This window comes from Narcine bancroftii, unplaced genomic scaffold (genome assembly GCF_036971445.1).
Source record: "Narcine bancroftii isolate sNarBan1 unplaced genomic scaffold, sNarBan1.hap1 Scaffold_152, whole genome shotgun sequence".
Lineage (NCBI taxonomy): Eukaryota > Metazoa > Chordata > Chondrichthyes > Torpediniformes > Narcinidae > Narcine > Narcine bancroftii.
Genome location: NW_027211887.1, coordinates 3345581 through 3357703, shown reverse-complemented (window position 1 = coordinate 3357703; position 12123 = coordinate 3345581).

The window sequence follows — 12123 nt, the reverse complement described above, 5'->3', positions numbered from 1 at the left end:
AGCAAAGGGAGTAGGGTGAACGGATTGGAAAAACTAGGGAATCGTGGGGAACACTGCAGGACAGAGGGGAACTAAAGGTAGCAGGGGGTACAGGTTGGAAAAAGTGGCTAACCGTGGGGAACACTGCAGAATAGAGGGGAACCAAAGGGAGCAGGGTGAACAGATTCGAAAAAGTGTGCAACGTTGGGGAACACAGCAGAAAAGAGGTGACCTAAAGGGAGCATGGAGAACATATTGGAAAAAGAGCAGAACCGTGGCGAACACTGCAAAACAGTGGGTAACGAAAGGGAGCAGCGGGAACGGATCGGAAAATGTGGGGAAACGTGGGAAAACGTGGGAAACACTGCAGAACAGAGTGGAACGAAAGGGAGCAGGGCGAACATATTGGAAAAAAATTGAGAAGTGGGGCACACTGCAGAACAGTGGGGAATCAAAGGGAGCAGGGTGAAAGGATTGGAAAAACTGGGGAACCGTGGAGAACACTGCAGGACAGAGGGGAACCAAAGGGAGCAGGGGGTACAGGTTGGAAAAAGTGGGGAATCATGGGGTTCACTGCAGAATAGAGGGAAACCAATGGGAGCAGGGGGAAAGGATTGGAAAAAGTGAGGAACCGTGGGGAACACTGCAGAACAGAGGTGAACCTAAAGAAGCAGGGGGAACGGATTGGAAAAAGTAGGGACCGTGTGAAAAAATGCAGAACAGAGGGGAACCAAAGGGAGCAGGGGCAACATATTGGAAAAAGTGGGTAAACGTGGGGAACACTGCAGGAAAGAGGGGAATGAATGGGAGCAGGGTATACAGGTTGAAAAAAGTGCAGAATCGTGAGGAGCACTGCACAATAGATTGGAACCAAAGGGAGCAGGGGAATGGATTGGAAAAAGTAGGGAAGCGTGGGGAACACTCCAGAACAGAGGGGAACCAAAGGGAGCAGGGGGAACAGATTGGAAAAAGTGGGGAACCGTGGGAAAAACTGCAGAACAGAGGTGAACCAAAGGAAGTAGGTGGAATGGATTGGAAAAAGTGGGTAAACGTGGGGAACACTGCAGGAAAGAGGGGAATGAATGGGAGCAGGGTGTACAGGTTGGAAAAAGTGCAGAATCGTGAGGAGCACTGCACAATAGATTGGAACCAAAGGGAGCAGTTGGAACGTATTGGAAAAAGTGGGGAAGCGTTGGGAACATTGCAGAACAGAGGGGAACCAAAGGGAGCAGGGGGAACAGATTAGAAAAATGTGGAGAACCGTGGGGAACACTGCAGAACACAGCGGAACAAAATTGAGCAGGGGGAACAGCTCGGAAAAGTGGGGAACCGTTGGGAACACTGCATAATAGAGCAGAACCAAACGGAGCAGGGGGAACAGATTGGAAAAAGTGGGGAATCGTGGGGAGTTCTGCAGAACACTGGGGAACCAAAGGGAGCAGGGGGAATGGATTTGAAAAAGTGGGGAACGTGGAGAACACTGCCGGACAGACGTGAACGAAAGGGAGCAGGAGGTACAGGTTGGAAAACGTGGTGAATCTTGGGGAACACTGCAGGACAGAGGGGAACCAAAGGGAGCAGGGTGAAAGGATTGGAAAAAGTGGGGAAGCGTGGGGAACACTGAAGAACAGAGGGGAACCAAAGGGAGCAGGGGGAACAGATTGGAAAAAGTGGAACCCGTGGGGAAAACAGCAGAACAGAGGGGAGCCCAAGTAGCAGGAGGAACAGATTGGAAAAAGTGGGGGACGGTGTGGAAAAATGCAGAAGAGTGGGGAAACAATGGGAGCAGGGTGAACGGATTGGAAAAAGTGGGGAACCGTGGCGAACACTGCAAAACAAGTGGGTAACGAAAGGGAGCAGCGGGAACGGATTGGAAAATGTGGGGAAACGTGGAAAAACGTGGCAAACACTGCAGAGCAGTGGAACGAAAGGGAGCAGGGCGAACATATTGGAAAAAAGTTGAGAAGTGGGGCACACTGCAGAACAGTGGGGAATCAAAGGGAGCAGGGGGATCAGATTGGAAAAAGTGGGGAACCATATGGAAAAATGCAGAAGAGTGGGGAACCAAAGGGAGCAGGGGGTACAGGTTGGAAAAAGTGGCGAACCGTGGGGAACACTGCAGAATAGAGGTGAACGAAAGAGAGCAGGGCGAACATATTGGAAAAAAGTTGAGAAGTGGGGAACACTGCAGAACAGTGGGGAATCAAAGGAAGCAGGGGGATCAGATTGAAAAAAGTGGGGAACCGTACGGAAAAATGCAGAAGATTGGGAATCTAAAGGGAGCAGGGGGAAGGGATTGGAAAAAGTGGGGTACCGTGGGAACACTGCAGGACAGAGGGGAACCAAAGGGAGCAGGGGGGATAGATTGGAAAAAATGTGGAGAACCGTGGGGAAAATGCAGAACAGAGGGGAACAAAAGGGAGCAGGGTGAAAGGATTGGAAAAACTGGGGAACCGTGGAGAACACTGCAGGACATAGGGGAACCAAAGGGAGCAGGGGGTACAGGTTGGAAAAGTGGCGAACCGTGGGGAACACTGCAGAATAGAGGGGAACCAAAGGGAGCAGGGTGAACAGATCGAAAAAATGTGCAACATTGGGGAACTAAAGGGAGCATGGAGAACATATTGGAAAAAGAGCAGAACCATGGCGAACACTGCAAAACAGTGGGTAACGAAAGGGGGCAGCGGGAACGGATTGGAAAATGTGGGGAAACTTGGGAAAACGTGGGAAACACTGCAGAACAGAGTGGAACAAAAGGGAGCAGGGCAAACACATTGGAAAAATGTTGAGAAGTGGGGCACACTGCAGAACAGTGGGGAATCAAAGAGAGCAAAGAGTACAGGTTGGAAAAAATGGGAAATCGTGGGGAACACTGAAGAACACAGGGGAACCAAAGGGAGCAGGGGGAACAGATTGGAAAAAGTGGGGAATCGGGGGGAGTTCTGCAGAAGAGTGAGGAACCAAAGGGAGCAGGGGAAACGGATTGGAAAAAGTGGAGAACCGTGGGGAACACTGCAGGACAGAGGGGAACCAAAGGGAGCAGGGGGTACAGGTTGGAAAAAATGGGAAATCGTGGGGAACACTGAAGAACACAGGGGAACCAAAGGGAGCATGGGGAACAGATTGGAAAAAATGTGGAGAACTGTGGGGACAACTGCAGAACAGTGCGGAAGCAAAGGGGACAGGGCGAAGGGATTAGAAAATGAAGGGAACCGTGGTGAACACTGCAGAACAGAGGGGAACCAAAGGAAGCAGGGGGTACGGATTGGAAAAAGTGGGGAACCTTGTGGAAAAATGCAGAAGAGTGGGGAACAAAAGGGAGCAGGGTGAAAGGATTGGAAAAACTGGGGAACCGTGGAGAACACTGCAGAACAGAGGGGAACTAAAGGTAGCAGTGGGGACAGATTGGAAAAAATGTGGAGAACCGTGGGGAAAATGCAGAACAGAGGGGAACCAAAGGGAGCAGGGTGAAAGGATTGGAAAAACGGGACCGTGGAGAACACTGCAGGACAGAGGGGAACCAAAGGGAGCAGGGGGTACAGGTTGGAAAAAGTGGCGAACCGTGGGGAACACTGCAGAATAGAGGGGAACCAAAGGGAGCAGGGTGAACAGATTCAAAAAAGTGTGCAACGTTGGGGAACACAGCAGAAAAGAGGTGAACTAAAGGGAGCATGGAGAACATATTGGAAAAAGAGCAGAACCGTGGCGAACACTGCAAAACAGTGGGTAATGAAAGGGAGCAGCGGGAACGGATTGGAAAATGAAGGGAAACGTGGGAAAACGTGGGAAACACTGCTGAACAGAGTGGAACGAAAGGGAGCAGGGCGAACATATTGGAAAAAAGTTGAGAAGTGGGGCACACTGCAGAACAGTGGGGAATCAAAGGGAGCAGGGGGATCGGATTGGAAAAAGTTGGGAACCATATGGAAAAATGCAGAAGAGTGGGGAACCAAAGGGAGCAGGGTGAAAGCATTGGAAAAACTGGGGAACCGTGGAGAACACTGCAGGACAGAGGGGAACCAAAGGGAGCAGGGGGTACAGGTTGGAAAAAGTGGGGAACCGTGGAGAACACTGCAGAACAGAGGGGAACTAAAGGTAGCAGTGGAGACAGATTGGAAAAAATGTGGAGAACCGTGGGGAAAATGCAGAACAGAGGGGAACCAAAGGGAGGAGGGTGAAAGGATTGGAAAAACTGGGGACCGTGGAGAACACTGCAGGACAGAGGGGAACCAAAGGGAGCAGGGGGTACAGGTTGGAAAAAGTGGCGAACCGTGGGGAACACTGCAGAATAGAGGGGAACCAAAGGGAGCAGGGTGAACAGATTCAAAAAAGTGTGCAACGTTGGGGAACACAGCAGAAAAGAGGTGAACTAAAGGGAGCATGGAGAACATATTGGAAAAAGAGCGGAACCGTGGCGAACACTGCAAAACAGTGGGTAACGAAAGGGAGCAGCGGGAACGGATTGGAAAATGTGGGGAAACGTGGGAAAACGTGGGAAACACTGCAGAACAGAGTGGAACGAAAGGGAGCAGGTCGAACATATTGAAAAAAGTTGAGAAGTGGGGCACACTGCACAACAGTGGGGAATCAAAGGGAGCAGGGGGATCGGATTGGAAAAAGTGGGGAACTATATGGAAAAATGCAGAAGAGTGGGGAACCAAAGGGAGCAGGGTGAAAGGTTTGGAAAAACTGGGGAACCGTGGAGAACACTGCAGGACAGAGGGGAACCAAAGGGAGCAGGGGGTACAGGTTGGAAAAAGTGGCGAACCGTGGGGAACACTGCAGAATAGAGGGGAACCAAAGCGAGCAGGGTGAACAGATTCGAAAAAGTGTGCAACGTTGGGGAAAACAGCAGAAAAGAGGGGAACTAAAGGGAGCATGGAAAACATATTGGAAAAAGAGCGGAACCGTGGCGAACACTGCAAAACAGTGGGTAATGAAAGGGAGCAGCGGGAACGGATTGGAAAATGAAGGGAAACGTGGGAAACACTGAAGAACAGAGTGGAACGAAAGGGAGCAGGGCGAACATATTGGAAAAAAGTTGAGAAGTGGGGCACACCGCAGAACAGTGGGGAATCAAAGGGAGCAGGGGGATCGGATTGGAAAAAGTTGGGAACCATATGGAAAAATGCAGAAGAGTGGGGAACCAAAGGGAGCAGGGTGAAAGGATTGGAAAAACTGGGGAACCGTGGAGAACACTGCAGGACAGAGGGGAACCAAAGGGAGCAGGGGGTACAGGTTGGAAAAAGTGGGGAACCGTGGAGAACACTGCAGAACAGAGGGGAACTAAAGGTAGCAGTGGGGACAGATTGGAAGGGGTGGGGAAGCGTGGTGAACACTGAAGAACACAGGGGAACCAAAGGGAGCAGGGGGAACAGATTGGAAAAAATGTGGAGAACCGTGGGGAACACTGAAGAACACTGCGGAACAAAATTGAGCAGGGGGAACAGCTCGGAAAAGTGGGGAACCGTGGGGAACACTGCATAATAGAGCAGAACAAAACGGAGCAGGGGGAACAGATTGGAAAAAGTGGGGAATCGTGGGGAGTTCTGCAGAACACTGTGGAACCAAAGGGAGCAGGGGGAATGGATTTGAAAAAGTGGGGAACGTGGAGAACAATGCAGGACAGACGTGAACGAAAGGGAGCAGGAGGTACAAGTTGGAAAACGTGGGGAATCTTGGGGAACACTGCAGGACAGAGGGGAACGAAAGGGAGCAGGGTGAACAGATTCGAAAAAGTGTGCAACCTTGGGGAACACTGCAGAATAGAGGGGAACTAAACGGAGCATGGAGAAAAGAGTGGAAAAAGTGCTGAACCGTGGCAAACACTGCAAAACAGTGGGGAACCAAAGGGAGCAGCGGGAACGGATTGGAAAAAGTGGGGAAAAGTGGGAAACACTGCAGAACTGAGGGGAACGAAAGGGAGCAGGGCGAACATATTGGAAAAATGTTGAGAAGTGGGGAACACTGCAAAACAGTGGGGAGTCAAAGGGAGCAGGGGGATCAGATTGGAAAAAGTGGGGAACCGTATGGAAAAATGCAGAAGATTGGGGAACCAAATGGAGCAGGGGGAACGGATTGGAAAAGGTGGAGAACTGTGGGGAACACTGCAGAACAGAGGGGAAGCAAAGGGAGGAGGGTGAACGGATTGGAAAAACTAGGGAATCGTGGGAAACACTGCAGGACAGAGGGGAACTAAAGGTAGCAGGGGGTACAGGTTGGAAAAAGTGGCGAACCGTGGGGAACACTGCAGAATAGAGGGGAACCAAAGGGATCAGGGTGAACAGATTCAAAAAAGTGTGCAACGTTGGGGAACACAGCAGAAAAGAGGTGAACTAAAGGGAGCATGGAGAACATATTGGAAAAAGAGCAGAACCGTGGCGAACACTGCAAAACAGTGGGTAATGAAAGGGAGCAGCGGGAACGGATTGGAAAATGAAGGGAAACGTGGGAAAACGTGGGAAACACTTCTGAACAGAGTGGAACGAAAGGGAGCAGGGCGAACATATTGGAAAAAAGTTGAGAAGTGGGGCACACTGCAGAACAGTGGGGAATCAAAGGGAGCAGGGGGATCGGATTGGAAAAAGTTGGGAACCATATGGAAAAATGCAGAAGAGTGGGGAACAAAAGGGAGCAGGGTGAAAGGATTGGAAAAACTGGGGAACCGTGGAGAACACTGCAGAACAGAGGGGAACTAAAGGTAGCAGTGGGGACAGATTGGAAAAAATGTGGAGAACCGTGGGGAAAATGCAGAACAGAGGGGAACCAAAGGGAGCAGGGTGAAAGGATTGGAAAAACGGGACCGTGGAGAACACTGCAGGACAGAGGGGAACCAAAGGGAGCAGGGGGTACAGGTTGGAAAAAGTGGCGAACCGTGGGGAACACTGCAGAATAGAGGGGAACCAAAGGGAGCAGGGTGAACAGATTCAAAAAAGTGTGCAACGTTGGGGAACACAGCAGAAAAGAGGTGAACTAAAGGGAGCATGGAGAACATATTGGAAAAAGAGCGGAACCGTGGCGAACACCGCAAAACAGTGGGTAACGAAAGGGAGCAGCGGGAACGGATTGGAAAATGTGGGGAAACGTGGGAAAACGTGGGAAACACTGCAGAACAGAGTGGAACGAAAGGGAGCAGGTCGAACATATTGAAAAAAGTTGAGAAGTGGGGCACACTGCACAACAGTCGGGAATCAAAGGGAGCAGGGGGATCGGATTGGAAAAAGTGGGGAACTATATGGAAAAATGCAGAAGAGTGGGGAACCAAAGGGAGCAGGGTGAAAGGTTTGGAAAAACTGGGGAACCGTGGAGAACACTGCAGGACAGAGGGGAACCAAAGGGAGCAGGGGGTACAGGTTGGAAAAAGTGGCGAACCGTGGGGAACACTGCAGAATAGAGGGGAACCAAAGCGAGCAGGGTGAACAGATTCGAAAAAGTGTGCAACATTGGGGAAAAAAGCAGAAAAGAGGGGAACTAAAGGGAGCATGGAAAACATATTGGAAAAAGAGCGGAACCGTGGCGAACACTGCAAAACAGTGGGTATCAAAAGGGAGCAGCGGGAACGGATTGAAAAATGTGGGGAAATGTGGGAAAACGTGGGAAACACTGCAGAACAGAGTGGAACGAGATGGAGCAGGGCGAACATATTGGAAAAAAGTTGAGAAGTGGGGCAGACTGCAGAACAGTGGGGAATCAAAGGTAGCAGGGGGATCGGATTGGAAAAAGTAGGGACCCGTATAGAAAAACGCAGAAGAGTGGGGAACCAAAGGGAGCAGGGGGAACGGATTGGAAAAAGTGGAGAACCGTGGGGAACACTGCAGGACAGAGGGGAACCAAAGGGAGCAGGGGGTACAGGTTGGAAAAAATGGGGAACCGTGGGGAACACTGCAGAACAGAAGGGAACCAAAGGAGCAGGGGAAACAGAATAGAAAAAGTGGGGAACCGTGGGGAACACTGCAGAACAGAGGGGAACCAAAGGAGCAGGGGGAACAGAGTGGAAAAAGTGGGGAACCGTGGGGAACACTGAGGAACGGAGGGGAACCAAAGGAGCAGGGGGAACAGATTGGAAATGAGTGGGGAACCGTGGGGAACACTGCAGAACAGAGGGGATTGAATGGGAGCAGGGGGAATGGATTTGAAAAAGTGGGAAGCAGTGGGGAAAACTGCAGGAACGAGGGGAACCAAAGGGAGCAGGGGTAACGGATTGGAAAAAGTGGGGAACCGTATCGAAAAATGCAGAACAGTGGGGAACCAAAGGGAGCAGGGGGAATGGATTGGATAAAGTGGGGAATCGTGGGGAACACTGCAGGACAGAGGGGAACCAAAGGGAGCAGGGGGTACAGGTTGGAAAAGTGGGGAATCGTGGGAAACACTGCAGAATGGAGGGGAACCAAAGGGAGCCGGGGGTACAGATTGGAAGGAGTGGGGAAGCGTAGTGAACACTGAAGAACACAGGGGAACCAAAGGGAGCAGGGGGAACAGATTGGAAAAAATGTGGAGAACCGTGGGGAACACTGCAGAACACTGCGGAACAAAATTGAGCAGGGGGAACAGCTCGGAAAAGTGGGGAACCGAGGGGAGCACTGCATAATAGAGCAGAACCAAACGGAGCAGGGGGAACAGATTGGAAAAAGTGGGGAATCGTGGGGAGTTCTGCAGAACACTGGGGAACCAAAGGGAGCAGGGGGAATGGATTTGAAAAAGTGGGGAACGTGGAGAACAATGCAGGACAGACGTGAACGAAAGGGAGCAGGAGGTACAAGTTGGAAAACATGGGGAATCTTGGGGAACACTGCATGACAGAGGGGAACCAAATAGAGCAGGGTGAACAGATTCGAAAAAGTGTGCAACCTTGGGGAACACTGCAGAATAGAGCGGAACTAAACGGAGCATGGAGAAACGAGTGGAAAAAGTGTGGAACCGTGGCGAACACTGCAAAACAGTGGGGAACCAAAGGGAGCAGCGGGAACGGATTGGAAAAAGTGGGGAAAAGTGGGAAACACTGCAGAACTGAGGGGAACGAAAGGGAGCAGGGCGAACATATTGGAAAAAAGTTGAGAAGTGGGGAACACTGCAAAACAGTGGGGAATCAAAGGGAGCAGGGGGATCAGATTTGAAAAAAGTGGGGAATCGTATCGAAAAATGCAGAAGATTGGGGAACCAAATGGAGCAGGGGGAACGGATTGGAAAAGGTGGAGAACTGTGGGGAACACTGCAGATGAGAGGGGAAGCAAAGGGAGTAGGGTGAACGGATTGGAAAAACTAGGGAATCGTGGGGAACACTGCAGGACAGAGGGGAACTAAAGGTAGCAGGGGGTACAGGTTGGAAAAAGTGGCGAACCGTGGGGAACACTGCAGAATAGAGGGGAATCAAAGGGAGCAGGGTGAACAGATTCGAAAAAGTGTGCAACGTTGGGGAACACAGCAGAAAAGAGGTGACCTAAAGGGAGCATGGAGAACATATTGGAAAAAGAGCAGAACCGTGGCGAACACTGCAAAACAGTGGGTAACAAAAGGGAGCAGCGGGAACGGATCGGAAAATGTGGGGAAACGTGGGAAAACGTGGGAAACACTGCAGAACAGAGTGGAACGAAAGGGAGCAGGGCGAACATATTGGAAAAAAATTGAGAAGTGGGGCACACTGCAGAACAGTGGGGAATCAAAGGGAGCAGGGTGAAAGGATTGGAAAAACTGGGGAACCGTGGAGAACACTGCAGGACAGAGGGGAACCAAAGGGAGCAGGGGGTACAGGTTGGAAAAAGTGGGGAATCATGGGGTTCACTGCAGAATAGAGGGAAACCAATGGGAGCAGGGGGAAAGGATTGGAAAAAGTGAGGAACCGTGGGGAACACTGCAGAACAGAGGTGAACCTAAAGAAGCAGGGGGAACGGATTGGAAAAAGTAGGGACCGTGTGAAAAAATGCAGAACAGAGGGGAACCAAAGGGAACAGGGGCAACATATTGGAAAAAGTGGGTAAACGTGGGGAACACTGCAGGAAAGAGGGGAATGAATGGGAGCAGGGTATACAGGTTGAAAAAAGTGCAGAATCGTGAGGAGCACTGCACAATAGATTGGAACCAAAGGGAGCAGGGGAATGGATTGGAAAAAGTAGGGAAGCGTGGGGAACACTCCAGAACAGAGGGGAACCAAAGGGAGCAGGGGGAACAGATTGGAAAAAGTGGGGAACCGTGGGAAAAACTGCAGAACAGAGGTGAACCAAAGGAAGTAGGAGGAATGGATTGGAAAAAGTGGGTAAACGTGGAGAACACTGCAGGAAAGAGGGGAATGAATGGGAGCAGGGTGTACAGGTTGGAAAAAGTGCAGAATCGTGAGGAGCACTGCACAATAGATTGGAACCAAAGGGAGCAGTTGGAACGTATTGGAAAAAGTGGGGAAGCGTTGGGAACATTGCAGAACAGAGGGGAACCAAAGGGAGCAGGGGGAACAGATTAGAAAAATGTGGAGAACCGTGGGGAACACTGCAGAACACAGCGGAACAAAATTGAGCAGGGGGAACAGCTCGGAAAAGTGGGGAACCGTTGGGAACACTGCATAATAGAGCAGAACCAAACGGTGCAGGGGGAACAGATTGGAAAAAGTGGGGAATCGTGGGGAGTTCTGCAGAACACTGGGGAACCAAAGGGAGCAGGGGGAATGGATTTGAAAAAGTGGGGAACGTGGAGAACACTGCCGGACAGACGTGAACGAAAGGGAGCAGGAGGTACAGGTTGGAAAACGTGGTGAATCTTGGGGAACACTGCAGGACAGAGGGGAACCAAAGGGAGCAGGGTGAAAGGATTGGAAAAAGTGGGGAAGCGTGGGGAACACTGAAGAACAGAGGGGAACCAAAGGGAGCAGGGGGAACAGATTGGAAAAAGTGGAACCCGTGGGGAAAACAGCAGAACAGAGGGGAGCCCAAGGAGCAGGGGGAACAGATTGGAAAAAGTGGGGGACGGTGTGGAAAAATGCAGAAGAGTGGGGAAACAATGGGAGCAGGGTGAACGGATTGGAAAAAGTGGGGAACCGTGGCGAACACTGCAAAACAGTGGGTAACGAAAGGGAGCAGCGGGAACGGATTGGAAAATGTGGGGAAACGTGGAAAAACGTGGCAAACACTGCAGAGCAGAGTGGAACGAAAGGGAGCAGGGCGAACATATTGGAAAAAAGTTGAGAAGTGGGGCACACTGCAGAACAGTGGGGAATCAAAGGGAGCAGGGGGATCAGATTGTAAAAAGTGGGGAACCATATGGAAAAATGCAGAAGAGTGGGGAACCAAAGGGAGCAGGGGGTACAGGTTGGAAAAAGTGGCGAACCGTGGGGAACACTGCAGAACAGAGGTGAACGAAAGAGAGCAGGGCGATCATATTGGAAAAAAGTTGAGAAGTGGGGAACACTGCAGAACAGTGGGGAATCAAAGGAAGCAAGGGGATCAGATTGAAAAAAGTGGGGAACCGTATGGAAAAATGCAGAAGATTGGGAAACTAAAGGGAGCAGGGGGAAGGGATTGGAAAAAGTGGGGTACCGTGGGAACACTGCAGGACAGTGGGGAATCAAAGAGAGCAGGGGGATCGGATTGGAAAAAGTGGGGAACCGTATGGAAAAATGCAGAAGAGTGAGGAACCAAAGGGAGCAGGGGAAACGGATTGGAAAAAGTGGAGAACCGTGGGGAACACTGCAGGACAGAGGAGAACCAAAGGGAGCAGGGGGTACAGGTTGGAAAAAATGTGGAGAACCGTGGGGAAAATGCAGAACAGAGGGGAACCAAAGGGAGCAGGGTGAAAGGATTGGAAAAACTGGGGACCGTGGAGAACACTGCAGGACAGAGGGGAACAAAAGGGAGCAGGGGGTACAGGTTGGAAAAAGTGGCGAACCGTGGGGAACACTGCAGAATAGAGGGGAACCAAAGGGATCAGGGTGAACAGATTCAAAAAAGTGTGCAACGTTGGGGAACACAGCAGAAAAGAGGTGAACTAAAGGGAGCATGGAGAACATATTGGAAAAAGAGCAGAACCGTGGCGAACACTGCAAAACAGTGGGTAATGAAAGGGAGCAGCGGGAACGGATTGGAAAATGAAGGGAAACGTGGGAAAACGTGGGAAACACTTCTGAACAGAGTGGAACGAAAGGGAGCAGGGCGAACATATTGG